General features: G+C 44.7%; 1 protein-coding gene across 2 annotated transcripts in view; it reads left to right on the forward strand.

Annotated features, from left to right (window-relative positions):
• Positions 1–17,981, forward strand: part of KCNJ6 (potassium inwardly rectifying channel subfamily J member 6) — a 1,239,800-nt gene that overhangs the window by 967,349 nt on the left and 254,470 nt on the right. The gene's annotated exons all lie outside the window — the stretch shown is intronic.

Consider the following 17,981-nt stretch of genomic DNA (forward strand, 5'->3'; position numbering starts at 1 on the left):
AAAAAAGAGCTCAAAGCAGTATTCATGTGTTTCTCCACCAATTTAGAGGGCAGCGGTAGGCGTGAGATGGGACGAAAGCTACTAGGGTCCTTACTATCTAAGCTAGGTTTTTTTAGGAGTGGCAAGACGGATGCAATTTTCCACAATTTAGGAAAAATTCCTTCAACAAACATAGCATTAAAGATATTTGTGAGTGTCCCAGCGAAAGGTTCTGACGCCTTTTTCGCAATTGCTACTGGGCAAGGATCATAAGGTGAACCTGATCTGGCAGACAGAAGAAGCTTAAGAGTGTCTGGGTAGGTTATAGGCGGAAAATACTCCATGGTACACTTTGAGCCAGGTCCTACCTCAACAGCATGGGGGAAAACCCCTAATGTATTTCCTGCAGCATCCCTAAAAGTGCTATAAATAGCTTCCACTTTAGATTGAAAGAAAGTGACCATTTCTTCACAGAGAACCTGGCTAGTAGAGATGATAGCAGGTGGTGGATGAGTAAGCCTAGTAACAACTTTATATAGTTCCTTACAGGAGTTATTGGCTAAATGTATCTGCCCGGCGAAGAACTCACATTTAGCCTTAAAAATCATCTGTTTATATTGAAGGAGGCCTTGTTTATATAGGGTTTTATTAGTTAGATGGTAGACCTTTCTCCAGGAGCGTTCCAATTGTTTGCATTTCGCTTTTTGAGTCTTTAATTCCGGAGAGTACCAAGGAGCCGAAGGTTGAATCCTCTTTGGAATAATTATTTTTTTAGGTGCTAAAATATGACAGGCATCCTCTAACCAAGCAGTGTAGGCAGCCGAGGCCTCCTCCACTTCCAAGGGCAGAGTGTCCTGAGTCCCATATAGTAACTCATTGAGTTCTTTCCCTCCTACGCCATTCCAGGCTCTAATCTCCTTTGTTTTCCTGGAGAGGGAGTCCCCGCCCCGACCTCCCTGAATGGTCAATTCAAACATAATTGCAGCATGATCGGACCACGGAAGGGGTAAAATGTTTAAAACCGAGAGGGATAGAATATTTGAAAAAATCCCATCTAACGTGTGCCCTGCTAAATGTGTAGGTCCCTTCACTAATTGCTTTAGCTCGGCACTATTCATAAGATCTAAGAGATTTAATGTATCTTTATCCGTCCCATCCTCTAGGTAAAAATGGAGAGACTAAGCAAAAAGGATAAAGCTTCAAACAGAGGATTAAACATTATATCAAAACTAGCTTTGATGGACCTATGATAAATAACTGCCAGTCCTCCACCCTTTTTTAGGGGTATATATATATATATTCACTGAAAAAACCATAGGTTTCAGGGACGTTATAGTTAGCTGGACTTTTCACTCGTACAAAACCATTGAAATTCCCCCGTTATAGTTAGTTCAGCTAACTATAACTTGCGCGCCCGCAATGCACTGCTTATGACGTCACATATTACATCACTCATGACATGGTCAGTGACATCACTCATGACATCACTGATGACATCTCAAATGACATCACTGATGACATCGCTGATGACATCATCCAGTGAATGTGTGTTTTTTCTGAAAATTACATATGTTTTATATATGTATATCTCAAGGTCGATGGAAGAATAAATGGGTATATAAGTGTTTTGAAAAATTGATTGTATAACTGACTGATTAAGTGTATCTTAGTGAATACATGGTTTAGTGAGTAATGTTTAAATATGTAAATATCTGTATCAGTCTCTCACTTTGTGTATAAGTGGCTGCATGGGTTGGTGAGTAGCTACATGAGTTTCTATATAGGGTTTTAGTTGGTGTTTTGAGTATCAGTATGAGTGTCTGAGTGTCTGTATTGTTCGGTGGGGGGTATTACATAGTGCATAGGTGCATGAATGAGTGACTCACTGTATGTGTTGAAGACAGCACGTGTGCAGGACTGTATGGGTGGATGAGTGTGTGCATGGGTGTGTTAGTGAGTGAATGACTGTCTCAATAGTGTCTTTATGAGTAACTACATATGTTTTAAACTAGTATATGTGACTATTGGTGTATATAAGTGAGTGTATGTGAGAGTGAAAGATTGGAAGAGTTCCTGTATGAATAAGTATGTGTTTCTATAAGTGATTGTTTAAAAGATTAAGTATGTGTAAGTTTCTGTAGAAGTAAGTGTGGTGGTGTGTGTATAACTGTATATGCAAGTAAATGGATGTTTGATTCTTTATTAGCATGAGTGACTATATGTGTGAGTAACTCTATGGATGAGTGACGTTGTGTAACAGGATGTATTGGTGTATGAGTACATATGATGAGTGAGTACATGTATGAGTGACTGTAGAGGCCTGTTGGTGAATGAGTGGATGTGTATGTGGATCTTAGAATTACTGAATAGGTTGTTGTAACTGGTATTGGTATGTCCATTGTTTTGAAAATTTTAGTTTCTATTTTTGAATGTGTGTATCAAAGGTTATATTAGGGGGAGAGGAGGTCTGCCACTCTATCACAAGGATGATGTCATCAGTGATGTCATTTGAGATGTCATCAGTGATGTCATGAGTGATGTCACTGACCATGTCATGAGTGATGTAATATGTGACGTCATCAGCAGTGCATTGCGGGCGCGCAAGTTATAGTTAGCTGAACTAACTATAACGGGGGAATTTCAATGGTTCTGTACGAGTGAAAAGTCCAGCTAACTATAAAGCCCCTGAAACCTATGTTTTTTTCAGTGAATTTTTAAGTTTTTTTAAATGCTAATTCCTAACTATAACGTGCCTGAAACCTATGGTTTTTTCAGTGAATTTCAATGGTTTTTTAAATACTAATTTCTAACTATGCCTACCGAGATAGGACATGTGAAGAAAGAAGAAAAAACGCACAGAAAGAAAAAAAAGAAATGCAGAAAGAAGCAACAGAAGCCCTCAAAGACGAAGAAAAGTGCAGGAAGAAGGATAACGTGCAGAAAGAACAAACAGAAGAGCAGAAAGAAGCCTTGTTGCAAAATCATCCTGTACCCTCAACTTTTTCAGACGGATACTGGTGGTAACTGAGTCTGACTAACCAGTCCTAGAGCCAGTGCTATGTTAAAAGACACTCAGAATACAGTGAAAACAACTACATACACTAGGGAACACTATGCGTTGGGGTCTCCCTGTGATTAGCATGACCTCCTCTGTAAGCCTCTAGTATATAATAGGGCAGGGGATTAAAACTACCTCTTAAAACGCGCCACAGGGCGTGTTTGCACACATCACCTCAGGCCCCGTCCCCTCCCTTCCCCACTATGTAAACACGCCCTGTGGGCATTTTTAGTTGGGAGATTAAGTCCCCTTGAATCCTGAGGGTCCCTAGGGTCCAACTAGCAAACTAGGTACCTCCAGTAAGCGCCACAGAGCAGCGTTGCAGAGAGGTGTAAAAAGTGGCACGGCCTGGACCACCTCTATGCAACGCAGCTTAGTGGCGATTACTGGAAGCACCTGGTGGGCTAATTAGCCCCCAGGGGCCCTCAGGATTGAAGGGGAATTATTTCCCCAACTTAAAACACGCCATAGGGCGTGTTTGCACACGTCACCTCAGGCCCCGTCCCCTCCCTTCCCCACTGTGTAAACACGCCCTGTGGCCGTTTTAAGTTGGGAGATTAAGTCCCCTTGAATCCTGAGGGTCCCCAGGGATAAAATAGCCCACTAGGTACGTCCAGTAAGCGCCACAGAGCTGCGTTGCATAGAGGTGTAAAAAGGGGCGTGGCCTCAGAGCACCTGTCTGCAACGCAGCTCCCTGGCGCATACTGGAGATACCTGTTGGACTAGTTGGCCCTCAGGGACCCTCAGTATTGAAGGGGAGTTAATTCCCCAACTTACAACTGGCTAGGGGGCGCGTTTGCAGAGTGCTGCAAGGAGGGGGCGTGGCCTCCGGCGCGATGTCGGTCTTTTATTTATTTAATTTTTTTAAGAAGGAGGGCTGTGTGGCCCCCCTTCTTTTTCTAATTTATTGGCCCTGGGGACCCCATCCCCCAGGGCCTGCACCCTAATTTTTTTTGTTGAAAAAAATAAATTTGGTAGGGGGCTGCGTGGCCCCCCTCCCAAGGCCTTAATCGGCCCCAGGGACCCCAACCCCCGGGTCATGGCCATTTTCTTTTTTTTATTCTTTAGGAGGGGGGCTGTGTTGCCCCGCTCCTCAGGCTACTTATGGCCCCAGGGACCCCAACCCCGGGGCCGGCCTTTGTTTTTTATTATTTAAAAAAATATATATATTTATAGAAACACCTAGGACATGCTGGACAAACCGTATGTACCTATCACCATGACGATTTGCGTGATATTCATTAAAAGGCGACAATGCATACAATGAATCCACGTGGAATGTATTTACACCACTAGTGAAGCTCTACCGTGCCTAATCCCGGCGCCCCCACCGGTGGGTCCTATCCAAGTAGACACCCTTGTCGTTTATTTATACAAACATGGGTAGCTATTGACGGGCACATTTAATACACACGCACACCAAGCCATTCAAAGGGGATTCGACAAAAATTCGACCAAACTATGTAAGAAACCCCCCTCACTGTTAATAAAACACACATCCACCGCCGGATGTGTAATACTTTTTATTTTACTCTCTGGAAAGGAGACGAACCTCACTTGAGAGTCACAGCGTGCTCCTGGATGAGCCCAATGCTGTGTTACACCCACCAGTGCCCGCCGAGTGCCACACACCTATGTGTTGTATTCCACCAGCTAGTGCGTATGCTATGACACTCTCTAGCCCATGTGCACTGTAACACCACCACGTGAATATGTCATGCCACACTTGCCTTCACACGGGTTATATTGCCCCATCTAACGTGCCTTCCTCGATGCCTATGTTATAACGCACAGTGCTATGCCATACATATTACAATCTGGGATCCATATCTTTGTCACAGTGCATGTGCAACGTTACACTCCCCAGCACATATTTTATATTACAACTTTAGAGACTAGTTAGGTTACACAACACTGCCCTGTGCATATTACACTCCAAGGCGCATATCGCATAGCACGCGCTAGTGCCTGTGCTATCTCGCGCTCTCCAATGAATCTGTCATTGGGCACAATGTATTGCATATTATATTTCACGCCCCGGTTCATCTTATGTCACACTTTTTGGTGCATAGTTTATACCATATACTATATCTAGTTTTCATTTTCAATCGTGCTCTCAGGACTATGTTCTATATAACACTGCGTCCACCTTCCCTTTTCACGGGCATTACATTTTGCGATGGGGGGTGGAGGGTCAGGGGGTGTTTCTGCCAAGTGAGCCCGGAGTCAGTCACAAACGTCCTCTTCTTCCTGAATAAAAGTGAGATTATGCTGCATACTTGTTCATATTTTAAGTAGTTCGAACAGACACACATTTTAAAAACAATAAAGTTCCTAATACCCACCTTCTCTGAACAGTTAGCTTGCTGCCCCCACCTCCTCCCTATCCTCTGTTGTCTGAATCCATGGACTAGCCTCCTCCCTCCTGCCATGCATGGTCTGATGTGCTGCCACTGCCCTCCATTTAGCATGATGTGCCAGTCCACTCCTCCTGCCCTCCATTGCCCAATTCTATGGCCCATCATTGACCTCCTGCTTAGCCTCTGTGCTTAGCTTGCAGCCCCTATTCTCCTTCCCCCTCTTCTCCGATGTCTTTGTGCATGCCCCTGCTCCATCCTTTTTGCCCACCATGTCCCATGGACCTGCCACTCCTATCTACTCTGAGTGTTCTGTTGAGCTGCCACGCCCCTCCTACCTGCCTAGCATTGTCAGATGACTGTAACCTGTCCCTGCCACCTCCACCCTGCCTTTCCACATGCCATGCCCCTATCCCCTTCCTCCTGTCCTCCATGGTCCATTTTACTGCCACACGATTCTGCCCTCCCTGGTCTGTTTTGCTGCAACTGCTCCTCCTGCCTGCCCCGCGCGGTCTGTTGTGAGGCCCCTTCCCTTGAACTCTCTTGTCTGTGCCCAGGTCCTGACCCTCCCTTCTATCCTCCATGGTCCTTTGTGCATGCCCCTGCACCCTCCTTCTTGCCCATCATAGCCATTGTGCTTCCACTAACCCTCCCGCTTGCCATGAATGGTCCTCTGTGCTGCCATGGCCCCTCCCACCTTCCCTGTGTGGTCAGCTAGCTGCCCCTGACCCCTCCCACCTTCCCTACATGGTCTGTGTGTATGCCATCATAGTCTCACTGTTGCTCTCCATGGTGTGTCTTGTTTCTAGTGCCCATCCTGCCTGACCTCCATGGTCATCTTGCTGCTCCTGTTCTGCCCCCTTGCCCCCAGCCCTCTGTTTCCATGTGCAGACCCCTATCCTCTCCCTCCTGGCTTGTTCCATTGTAATTCCCCTGATCCATCCCTCCTGCCCTTTATGGTCTGTTATGCTGCAGCTTTCCCTCCTGTCTGTCCATTATGGTCAGCTAGCTACCATTGCCTCTTTCCCCTCTGTTCTCTGTTGTCCATGTGCATGGTCCTGTCCCCTCCCTATTGCTTTGTATGGATTGTTGTGCTGCACTCCCGTCCCGCATGCCCTGTGTGGTGTATTGTGCTGCTGCAAACCCTGATGCCTGCCCTGTAGGGTCAATTTGGTGCACCTCTCCATGTCCCTCCTGTCCTCTGTTATCCGAGTCCATGTCCCTACCCCAATTCCTCCTGCCTACCATGATCCAATGTACCATACTTGCGAACATTTTGAACTTGGTAAGAGGGAGATTTTGAAAAAAAACTGGGGTATTGATTTTCACCTTTGAGTTACATTGAAAAAGAGGAGATTGTAGACAGGAGACAGATCAAATAAAGCCCATTTGAGCTTAAAAACATTGGACGTTTCCTGGCTGAAACGGGTCTGTTGGCATGTATGGTTGTCCTACCACTGCCTCTTCCTTCTGCCCACAATGGTCTATTATATTGCCACAGCCTCTCTTGCCAGTCCTGTATTGTTGGTTTGTTGCCCCTGCCACCCTTTCCACTGCCCTCCATAGTCTGTTGTGCTGCCACTGCCCTTCCTGCATGCCCAGTGTGGTCAAATTGTTGCCTCTGCACTCTCCTACCTGCCTTCAATTTTCAGAGTCCGTGCCCCTGGCCTCTGCCTCTCAACAGTATCCCAATGAACAACTAGATTGCTAACATTCTATATTTATTACAAAAGTGTGGAACGCCTGACGCCATCTTGATGTAATCAAAACTGTAATACCTAGAGCATTTCCTTTAGAAATTACATGTATGAGAGGGTCTTATTTGCATCAAAATTATGGTTAGTGTTCTAAAAAACTAAAATGAGGACATATTTTCTGAGTTTTCAAATAGCGACAAAGAACTTTTCAATTATTTGTAATCTTTATGTTTTTTTATCCAGTTGATCACTTGATTAAATGTTGCACTTAGGGGAGAGGATGTAGTGTTACTTCCAGAGCTGCAGACTTTGCAACTGGGGAACCAGGTTGGAGTTTCTGCTTCAGCTCAACATTCTGTGATTCTGGTCAAATCACGTAATCTCCCCATGTCTACCACCAAAATGAATTTGATCTCATGTGATGTAACCAATGCTCATGTAAAGCACTCCAATACCTGACAAGTCTGCACTATATAAAACTGCAAATACACAAAAAATAAGTGTTTTGCACACTTCTGTCATTGGGCTACATGTGGGCTACATCTGGGTGATATTTGTGCTGCATTTAGGCTCTTTTGTCTCTGGTGGCCATCTTGGGAGATTTATTTGTTATGAAGTTTCCTAATTTCCTCATTTACTGCAGTCTCCTCAGTAGGAAATGCTTTCAGTTTTTTACTTTGATTCCATCAAGAAGGTATTCAGATATGTCACACATTTGCCATAAATTCTGAATGTTAGCACTCTAGTTGCTCATTAGATCACTGTAGTAAAGCTACTGCTCACCACGGAAGTCTGCTGCTGGTATTAAAAGTGCATGTTTCAGTCTGCATATCAGAATGTTTTAATCAGCACTAATCATAATTTCTGTGGCAAAATGAACCTCCTCATTGTTTTCCTTTTTAAATTAAATGTTTTAAGTGTTCCCAGTTTATTCCAATCAAGATGGCTTCAGGTGTGCCATACTTTTGTCATAAGTAAGACTGTTAGCGCTCTAGTTGTTCGTTAGAACACTCTGGGACATTCTGTCATTGGGCTATACTTGGGCTACATCTGGGTGATATTTGGGCTACATTTGGGCTCTTTTGTCTCTGGTGGCCATCTTGGGAGATTTATTTGTTATGAAGTTTCCTAATTTCCTCATTTACTGCAGTCTCCTCAGTAGGAAATACTTTCAGTTTTTTACTTTGGTTCCATCAAGAAGACATTCAGATGTGTCACACATTTGCCATAAATTCTGAATGTTAGCACTCTAGTTGCTCATTCGATCACTGTAGTAAAGCTACTGCTCACCAGGGAAGTCTGCTGCTGGTATTCAAAGTGCATGTTTCAGTCTGCATGTCAGAATTTTTTTATGAAATAGAAGAGGATTTGAGAAGTCAAAATGTGCCCTAATTTTTCTTTCTGCAGCACTAATCATAATTTCTATGGCAAAATGAACCACCTCATTTTGTTCCTTTGTAAATTAAATGTTTTAAGTGTTACCACTTTATTCCACTCAAGATGGATTCATGTGTGCCATACTTTTGTCATAAGTAAGACTGTTAGCGCTCTAGTTGTTCGTTAGAACACTCTGGGACATTCTGTCATTGGGCTATACTTGGGCTACATCTGGGTGATATTTGTGCTACATTTGGGCTCCTTTGTCTCAGGTGGCCATTTTGGGAGACTTATTTGTTGTGAAGTTTCCTAATTTCCTCATTTACTACAGTCTCCTCAGTAGGAAATACTTTAAGTTTTTTACTTTGATTCCATCAAGAAGGCATTCAGATGCGTCACACATTTGCCATAAATTCAGAATGTTAGCACTCTAGTTGCTTATTAGATCACTGTAGTAAAGCTACTGCTCACCAGGGAAGTCTGCTGCTGGTATTGAAAGTGCATGTTTCAGTCTGCATGTCAGAATTTTTTAATGAAATAGAAGAGGATTTGAGAAGTCACTCAAAATGTGCCCTAATTTTTCTTTCTGCAGCACTAATCATACTTTCTATGGCAAAATGAACACCCTCATTTTGTTCCTTCTTAAATTAAATGTTTTAAGAGTTACCACTTTATTCCAATCAAGATGGCTTCAGGTGTGCAATACGTTTGTCATAAGTAGGACTGTTAGCGCTCTAGTTGTTCTTTAGAATACTCTGGGAAGCTGCAGTAGAACACAAAGGAATCAACTGACAGTCTCTGCCCTTTTTGGATGTACATGTTTTATTGAGAATGTCAGACTTCATTCTCACATGACTGAGAAAGATAATGTGAATTTACAGAAAATATGCTCTCAGTTTAGCGTATAGATCACCTTCCAAACCTCTGTGGGAAAAGCATGAGAAAATAGTTTTCTCTCAAACATGATTCATGGTATCACAGCAGAAGGCTTTTTCACATGGTAAAATCACCTTAGAACACACCACAATTCCTAAAATGAGTATGGTACCATCAACAAATGATTTATAGTGTAACTAAGTCTTAAAACCTTCTATTAACTGCAATGCTTTTTAATGAGGTGCTATCATGTATATTGGTCCCAAGATGGCTGCCAACACTTCTTGGATGAAGTACTGACAGCCAATCAGATCTCACGATGAGATGTGTGGGGAGGCTCCGCCCAGATATATCTATCTTTTTAACTCTAATTTTCTCAGGAACTACTGAACGGATTTACACCATTTAAGCAAAAGGCACGAGTCTGAACTGAGGACTACCTCTTTGCCAAATTTTGTGTAATTCCGTTCAGCAGTTCGGGCTGTAGCTGCGTCAACAGGTCCTATGGGAAAATGCATGGGGAAAACGTGTTTTGGGACCCCCCCCTTTTTTCTCGGCTCCCGCTTGACGAATCACCGTGAAAGTTTCAGGATAGGAGCGGACCGGAGCTGGCCAAAAGTTTGGAAACTTTCGTGAAGATTCATCAATCGGCGCCAACGTTATTCCAAATAGAATGTTGCGGATTTCCTATGGAAAATAGGCCCTAACTATAACTACCTACTGGCTACTGCCAGTAGGTAATATATATATATATATATATATATATATATATATATACATTCCACAGCAGGATCCATGGGGTACCACCATCCAAAGAAAGGCGCAACACCAGGAAACAGACTCCAAAGGAAAAGTTGAGAGGTAAATGATGATTTATTCAAGCATCAAGTTTCCAAATGACGCGTTTCAGCCGCCAGACATATATATATATATATATATATTACCTACTGGCAGTCGCCAGTAGGTAGTTATAGTCAAGACCTATTTTTCATAGGAAATTCGCACGGCCCCCGCTGCTTTTTTTTTAAATAAATAATCCTGTGGGGGGGCTTCAGTCTCCGCACACTCCCTGGGGACCGCCACCTCCCCGGGGCACTAAATATTAAAATTAGGGGGGTCCGTCCGGGGATCACTACCCCCGGGGCTTTGTAAATGTTGGGAGGGGGGCCACGTGGCCCCCCTCCTGGAGCTCTTGATGGCCCTGGGGACCGCCACCCCCCAGGGCCGGCTCCTGCAGTGTCCCAGGGTGCCCATCCCCGGGACACTGCAGTTTGCTATGGCAGGGCGGGAGCCTCGCGGCTCCTGCCCTGTCATAGCAAACTGCTTTGGTTTTTGGAAGAGAGAGCAGGTCTCTCTTCCAAAAACCTAAGCAGATTGCTTTTCCACACGGGGAGCTGCATCTTAGTAGCTCCCCATGTGGAAAAGCAATGCAGGCTCCCGCAGGACACGGGGAGCCGGCGGGACCGTGAGGGGATTGGGGACCCCCCACGGTCCCCAATAGAGAGGGCCAGCCCCTGGGGATGGGGTCCCCGGGCTAGAGGTGGCCCGGGAGGGGGGCCACTCGGCCCCCCTCCCAAAGATTTTTTTTTATAAATAAATAAAGGCCCCGGGGATGGGGTCCCCGGGGCCAATAGAGGCCTTAGGAGGGGGGCCACGCAGCCCCCCTCCATAAATAAAAAAAATATTATTTGGCCATGCCCCTGGGGATGGGGTACCCGGGGCCGGAATTGGCCAGGGGAGGGGGGCCCATGCGGCCCCCTTCCCATAACATTTTTTTTAATTTTTTCTTAAAATGGGGGTCAGGCCCTGGGGGATGGGGTCCCCAGGGTCAATAAAATAGAAAAGGAAGGGGGGCCACACAGCCCCCCTTTAAAAAAAAAAAAGGACCAACATTGTGCCGGAGGCCACGCCCCCTCCCTGCAGCACTCTGCAAATGCGCCCCCTGGCATGTTTGGAGATGGGGAACTAATTACCCTTGAATACTGGGGGTCCCTGGGGGCCAACTAGCCCACCAGGAACCTCCAGTATGCGCCAGGAAGCTGTGTTGCAGAGAGGTGTTCTGAGGCCACGCCCCTTTTTACACCTCTCTGCAATGCAGCTCTGTGGCGCTTAATGGAGGTACCTGGTGGGCTAGTTGCACCCCAGGGACTCTCAGGATTCTAGGGGATTTAATCCCCCAACTTAAAATGCGCCACGGGGCGCGTTTGCACAGTGGTGAAGGGAGGGGGCGGGGCTTGAGGTGACATGTGTGCAAACACGCCCTGTGGCGTGTTTTAAGTTGGGGAATTAATTCCTCTTCAATCCTGAGGGTCCCTAGGGACCAAATAGTCCACCAGGTACCTCCAGTAAGCGCCACGGAGCTGCGTTCGGGGGGTCTGCTCTTTGTTGGCTATGAGGAGGATTTCCGTTTTGTCCTGGTTGAGTGTCAGATGGTTTTGGGAAAGCCATTTTTGGACTTCTATTAGGGTGTCATTAAGTCTTTGCATGTCAGCTATGGTGGAGCATTCTAGGTAGATCTGGGTGTCGTCAACATAAAGGTGGAAGGGTATGTTGGCTTTTTTGAGTATGGTGGTGAGTGGCTCCATGTAAATGTTGAACAGTGCAGGTGAGAGAACTTATCCTTGGGGAAGGCCTATGCTTATGGGGCGTAGGTCAGATGTGAAGTTTCTGATTTTTATTTTTTGAGAGCGGTTTTGCAGGAAGGCAGTGAGCCACTGTAGGACCACCCCTTCTGCTCCATCCCTTTCCCGGAGTACGTTGATGAGTAGTTTGTGGTCAACCATCTCAAAGGCCGCCGATAGGTCTAGGAGTATGAGTAAACAGCAGCAGTCCTTGTCAAGTGATTTGTGGACGTCATCAATGAAATTCAGGATAGCTGTCTCTGTGCTGCAAGCTTTTCTAAAGCCCGATTGGTCAGGGTCGAGAAGATCGTTGTTGTCCATGTGATGGGTGAGTTGACGGAGAACACTTTTTTCTAGCAGTTTGGCTCAGAATGGGAGATTGAAGACAGGTCTGAAGTTGTTGAGATCGTTTGGGTCAGTGCCTGCTTTTTTCGGTAATGGTGTTACTTCGACCAGAGTGGGGCTAGGGAGAGTTTCAGTTTTTTGGCCAGTTGGGCAGGGAGGGGGTCTTCAATGTGTGGTGACGGCTTGGATCCGGTAGTCAATTCCATAATCTCAGTTTCGGTGATGGGTTTGAATGTTTTCCAGTTGTTTGCGGATTGCCTGTGTGTGTTATTGTCTTCTTTATAAAGGGGTGGACTTTCATTGGGTGGGCGGAGGCAATCCTCTGAGGAGCTCAATCTTTGATATTTTTTCATTAAAGAAATTGGCAAATTTGTCAAATAGGACTTTGGAGACCGGAATTGCAGAAGGTTTTGGTTTGGATGTTTACTGTCTAATGATATTGAAGAGTTCTTTGTGGCAATCTTTAGCATTGTTTACTGCACCGCAGAAGAGGGTGGATTTTTCATTTTTGATGTGCTTTTTATATTTCCTACGTTCCTTTTTGAGTTTATCAAGGTGGATTGTCGACGGGTTGTTACGCCAGAGTCTTTCTGCAGCTCTTAGTTGTCTTCTTTCTAAGTTTAGGTCAGTGTTGAACCACGATCTCGAAGGAATGTTCTTGATTTTCTTTTGTTTCAGGGGAGCTATTTGGTCAAGCATGGCGGTCATAGACGCATTGTAATATGAGGTAAGTTCTGTTGTGGACCTGTCGCATGTGATGGAGGGGAGGAGTGTACTTATCCTTTCTTCTAGTTCTGAGAGGGGGATCTGGCTTAGGTTTCTTGTCCAGTGAAAGTGTTCATTTGTGCAAGGCGGTCGATGTGTCTTTTGATTGATATGAAATAGAATTATATGATGGTGTGACCAGTCAACAGGGAGGGTACAGTCGATGGTGATTGAGCCTTCGTGTGCTGGGTTGGCATCCAGGATTGAGCCTTTGTTGTGGGTTTGCTCGGAGCAGTGTTGGTTCAAATTGTTATTGCGAAGAAGCTCATTTAAGGTTTGTATGGGAGGGTTGTTCACATCATTCCAGTGAAGGTTTAGGTCTCTCGCATTTGATTGTTCAGGTCTGAGAGTGAGCAGTGTGTTATCAGGTCAGCAAGGTATTCTCCAAATGAGGGGGTGTTGCCTGGTGGATGGTAGAGGAGGTGGCAGTAAAGCGTTTTGTTGTCTGACGTCTTAATGGTGGCGGTTAGGTATTCCAATGTGTTATATTTGAAGGAGTCCGTTTCTGTTATAGAGATTTACTTTTATGTATGATTGCGGTCCCCCCACCTCGCTGGTTCTTTCTGTCTTTATTGATGATTGAGAACCCCGAGGGTACAAGCATATCGAAGATGGGGGTGAAGATTCGTTCAACCAGGTTTCTGTGATGAACGTGATGTCTATGTCGTGGGTTAGGATGGTTTCGGACAGTTCTGTTGCATATTTGTTCGCAGATCTGCAGTTTATGAGCATGCAGTTGGTCACCCTCTTGTTGTTCAGTTTCTCATTTGGGGGAGCCATAGGGATATTGGTGAGGTAAGCTGGAGGTCTCACCGTTCTCGGTACAGTATGGTCTCTACCAAATCCAGTGATTATTTGGATCATGGAGCTGGGGGCGACAGCTGGAGTTGCTTTATAGGATTCGGCGAGATCCCTCGCCTCTTTCATGGACATTGCAGCTCTAGTTCTCTTGGATCTATGGGGCTGGTTCCTGAAGGGGGATGTGTTCCATCTGAGTCGTTGGGCCTTGTGGGGATTTGTGTGTTTAGAGAAAGTGTCTGTGTGTGTGAGGGGTGGGCATTGGGTAGTGGGAGTGGTGAGGTTAGATAAGATTTTATTAATACCCTGTATTACAATTTCCAGCTGGTATTCCAGCCATGCCAGTCTTTGGGCTGTATTCATAGAGAAGGGTGTAGGGGAGTTTATTATCGGTAGGTCCTGCACATGGCCATCTATGGATGGGGGCGCTTGTCTGAGGAGGAGTGGCTCAGCGTGTTGCTGATGCCTGTGTTTATGGATGGAGAGAGCTTATCTGTGTGGGTGAGGCTCCCTGTGCTTCTGATACCTATGTGGTTCTTGGGGTAAGTTGTGACAGATTGTTTTGGGAATTGAGCGGCGACTTCACTGGTTTTGGTGCAAGTAGGGAGTTCGGGCTGTTGTCTGCGGGCCGGTTTCCTTTGTTGCTAGCTGGGAGTAGTGTTGAGTGGGGGGAGGAGAGGGGAAGGCTGCAAGAGGACTGTAGTGTATCATCCTGGACGAGCCTTGTGTTTGACATGGCAAATAGGGATGAGTTTTGTGAGTTGGGGGAGGAGTTGGAGGCGGAAACAGAGGGGATGGTGGGGCTGCGGGATAGGTTGGAGGGTTGGGTTTGGATCGTTGGATTGTTTTGATAGTTTTCCAGGAGGGACGGTTGACTCGAGCATAAGGTTACGTTTGAGTGGGAGAGGTGTAAATGAGTGAAGGCATTGCGTAGAGTGGGGAACAGGGAGTCAAATGCGTACAGGTTGTCGTTGTTGGCTTGGATCAGGACTGTGCCATTGCTGTAAATGGTAGCAAAGGTGTTGCCATTGCGTGTATGGTGGTTAAATATTAGGAACGTTAGTTTGCAGCTGAGATGGGTGCTAGTAGTTTTAGAGATGAGGAGGTTGGATCTCCTCCCGCAGGACTTTGGGTGTGGAAAATGAGATCCATTTTCTGCATGCCTTTTGAGGAGCAGTGGTACAGGTCTGCAAATAGTGTTTCATGGTGCTGTCTTATCAGCCTGTGTTTAAAATTTCTTTTCGCTTTAGGTGAGAGGTTGGGAGGGTAGATGATGGAAAAGGAGTTCGGGCCATGGGGTTTTAAGCCATTTGCTGAGTAGGCTCGGAGGGGGGTTAGACTGCCCTGTGTCCTTTTGATTCTGTCATGTGGGTGCATTGTTGTTTTATTGAGGACTGGGAGTCGGGTAATAGTTAAAAAACACATGTGATGTTTAGCACATGTGCAAAATATCTCGTCTGTGGTCCACATGTGCTATTTAATGCATATGATATTTAGATCATGTGATATTTACCAAATAACGCGTGTGGAAAATAACACCCAATTACAAGTATGAGAGAAACTTGAAAAGTGGAAAATATTACCCTAAAACACCTCCAGTCAAAAGCAAGTTGTAGAAACCCTTGAGAGTGTAGGGAATGAAAAAAAGCTAAAACAAAATACTCAAAGCTAAGACCAACACAATAATGCAAAAACACAGTACAGGCACAGTTTAGGCTGAAAATATAAAATATCACACACCTGCACACAGGGCCAGACCTACCTAAACAACCACGGACAAGGGAAGTTCTCACAGGCTGGTTTCAGCAGCTCACACTTCCATTCTGCAGTACACCACCATCGAGGCAGCACTGCTATGCCAGATCCATGTTCTGCTACAATTAATCATGCCGCATGAAATTGGAAACCAGGTCACCAATCAATGACCTCAAATGGCACAGCATCACAGGATGAGTTAGCTTTAGATCCAGAAGCTCGCAACGGGCACCATACAAAACGTATTTTCATTATTACAGATACCCTGGAGCCCTACATAAGCATTCACTGCCACCCCTCTCCTGCCTTAAAATGCTAGCAGTACATTAATTCTGTGCAACAGGCGCTACACAGCTGACAGTAGGATTGGTGTATGGCATTTTTCAAACAATCTTTCACAAAATGCTCTGCTAAGCAATGATGCCTTGCAGAAAGTGAGTGAGCCCCTTGAACACGATCACAACTAATGACAGCATAGCAAACATCTATGCTAAAGCAGGCTTTCCTGACATCCTGGGGTCAATTGACTGCATTCATGTTCACTTGGTGACCTCACGCACACAGAACTAAGTGTGATGCAACCATAAGATGAAGCATACTATTAATGTGCAAATGCTATGAGTGCCTGTATATAAGGCACTGCTGTGTTAGGTGCTTTGGATCAAACCAAAATACTGTGATCCTGTGGAAAAGCAACATTAGGTGTAACACGTCACGCTCATTGTATTGGACAGCCAAATCAACCCTTTATAATCAAGATTACAATGAATTATAAATGCTTTAGAGCCCCACATAGGGGTAGTAGGCACTATATGAATAACTACGGTACAATACAAAATGATGCAGTAACACAAATCGCTGCAATGATTTACTTACCAGTATAAAAGTCTGTAGGCACAGTGCAAAATTGAGCAGGGCCACACGAGCGCCCATTCAAACATCATTAAATAACCCCCAATGTCTGCTCTGGATCTAATGACTTTAGCTGGGCTGAACTAGTCACAGAAATAAAGGAAAGCAGAAACTTAAAAATAAGATTATTATTTTATAGTAATAATGCAAAAGAGGATTCAAAATCCAACACAATAGGAGCCAAAGAAAAATAAAATATCAGGATAGAAAGCAAACTCTTAAATGTATGTGAATGTATGACACATATGCTTGTATGTCTGTGAACAAGACAACTAACACTCTATTCATATACTGTTGGTAATGGGAGGAGGGCGCCTACTTCAGTTCACCTAAAGAGTTAAGCCAATTCGAGGAGCTGTATGTCTGTGTCAATTAACGATAATCAGGGAATGTCATATGTGGGCGAGTAGATAAATGGTTATGAGCAAAACTTGGCTAGTTTTGAGCACCAGGTTTTGTGTAGAAGGCTTTGATCACTGTTCTGTGCATCCATGCATGGGCTTAAAGTTCTAGCCACGCACCCACATGTCCACTGGTTGCTCACCATCGATAACGACTACTGTAATCATTAGCGCTCATGCGCAACGAAATCTCCAACTAGGCAATATCCCTTCCCTCCCCCGGCCCTACCTCCCCTACTGTTTATTCACTGACATGGATTTTCTTCTAAATTTAAGTCTGCATTTATTGGCTCACGTTTTCATTGGAGACGTGCCTGCACGTCCTTCTCTCTTTAAATATTGAATATTCATTTTGCTGCTAAGTGCAGCACTCCACTACCATCTATGTCCAAGTCCACGCTGTATACATATGTCTGATCAAATTTGAGACAATATATAAAACTTAAAGTCTCATTCAACCAGGAGAACCCATACAATGGCAGGCGTGTCATCCCAAGCATGACAGTCCTCAAACTAAAGCCTCACAACATGGCTCCCACGCACACTATTCTTCACAGAAGGCCTCAATGGTGTCACACCACAAATGTACCCCACTTGTGCACAAAAAAAAAATGCAGGTACTCCATAAACAAATGCTGTAGTGTAGCAGATGTTGGCATAGTCTGCTTAAAACAACATTGATAAAAGTACGAATGTGCATGTTTGCGTTGTTTGTCACTCATTGGGCTGCACGCTTCCCCATCCTTTTACTCGCTCTAAGACAGCTCAGCAAATCTACTTCAAATTGCGGCAACATTAGATAACTCTTGAAGTTTCCCACTTTAACCGTGGCTGGTTGATTTGCATTTCAATAAATTTAGAAGTGGTTTGCAAATCCTAACTATTAAATATTAGTACCGTCTTTGTGTATTAGCATATACAGAAATACATGGTGTTTTAAATAACAATTTATCATCAAAAATAATTTCTAATTGTTGCTTACTCGTGTAAACCCCCTGCTGTGCTCTCTCCTACAGAAGTTTTTTTCATTTTTTCTGTAG

The sequence above is a fragment of the Triturus cristatus genome, chromosome 8, assembly GCF_964204655.1.
Source record: "Triturus cristatus chromosome 8, aTriCri1.1, whole genome shotgun sequence".
Lineage (NCBI taxonomy): Eukaryota > Metazoa > Chordata > Amphibia > Caudata > Salamandridae > Triturus > Triturus cristatus.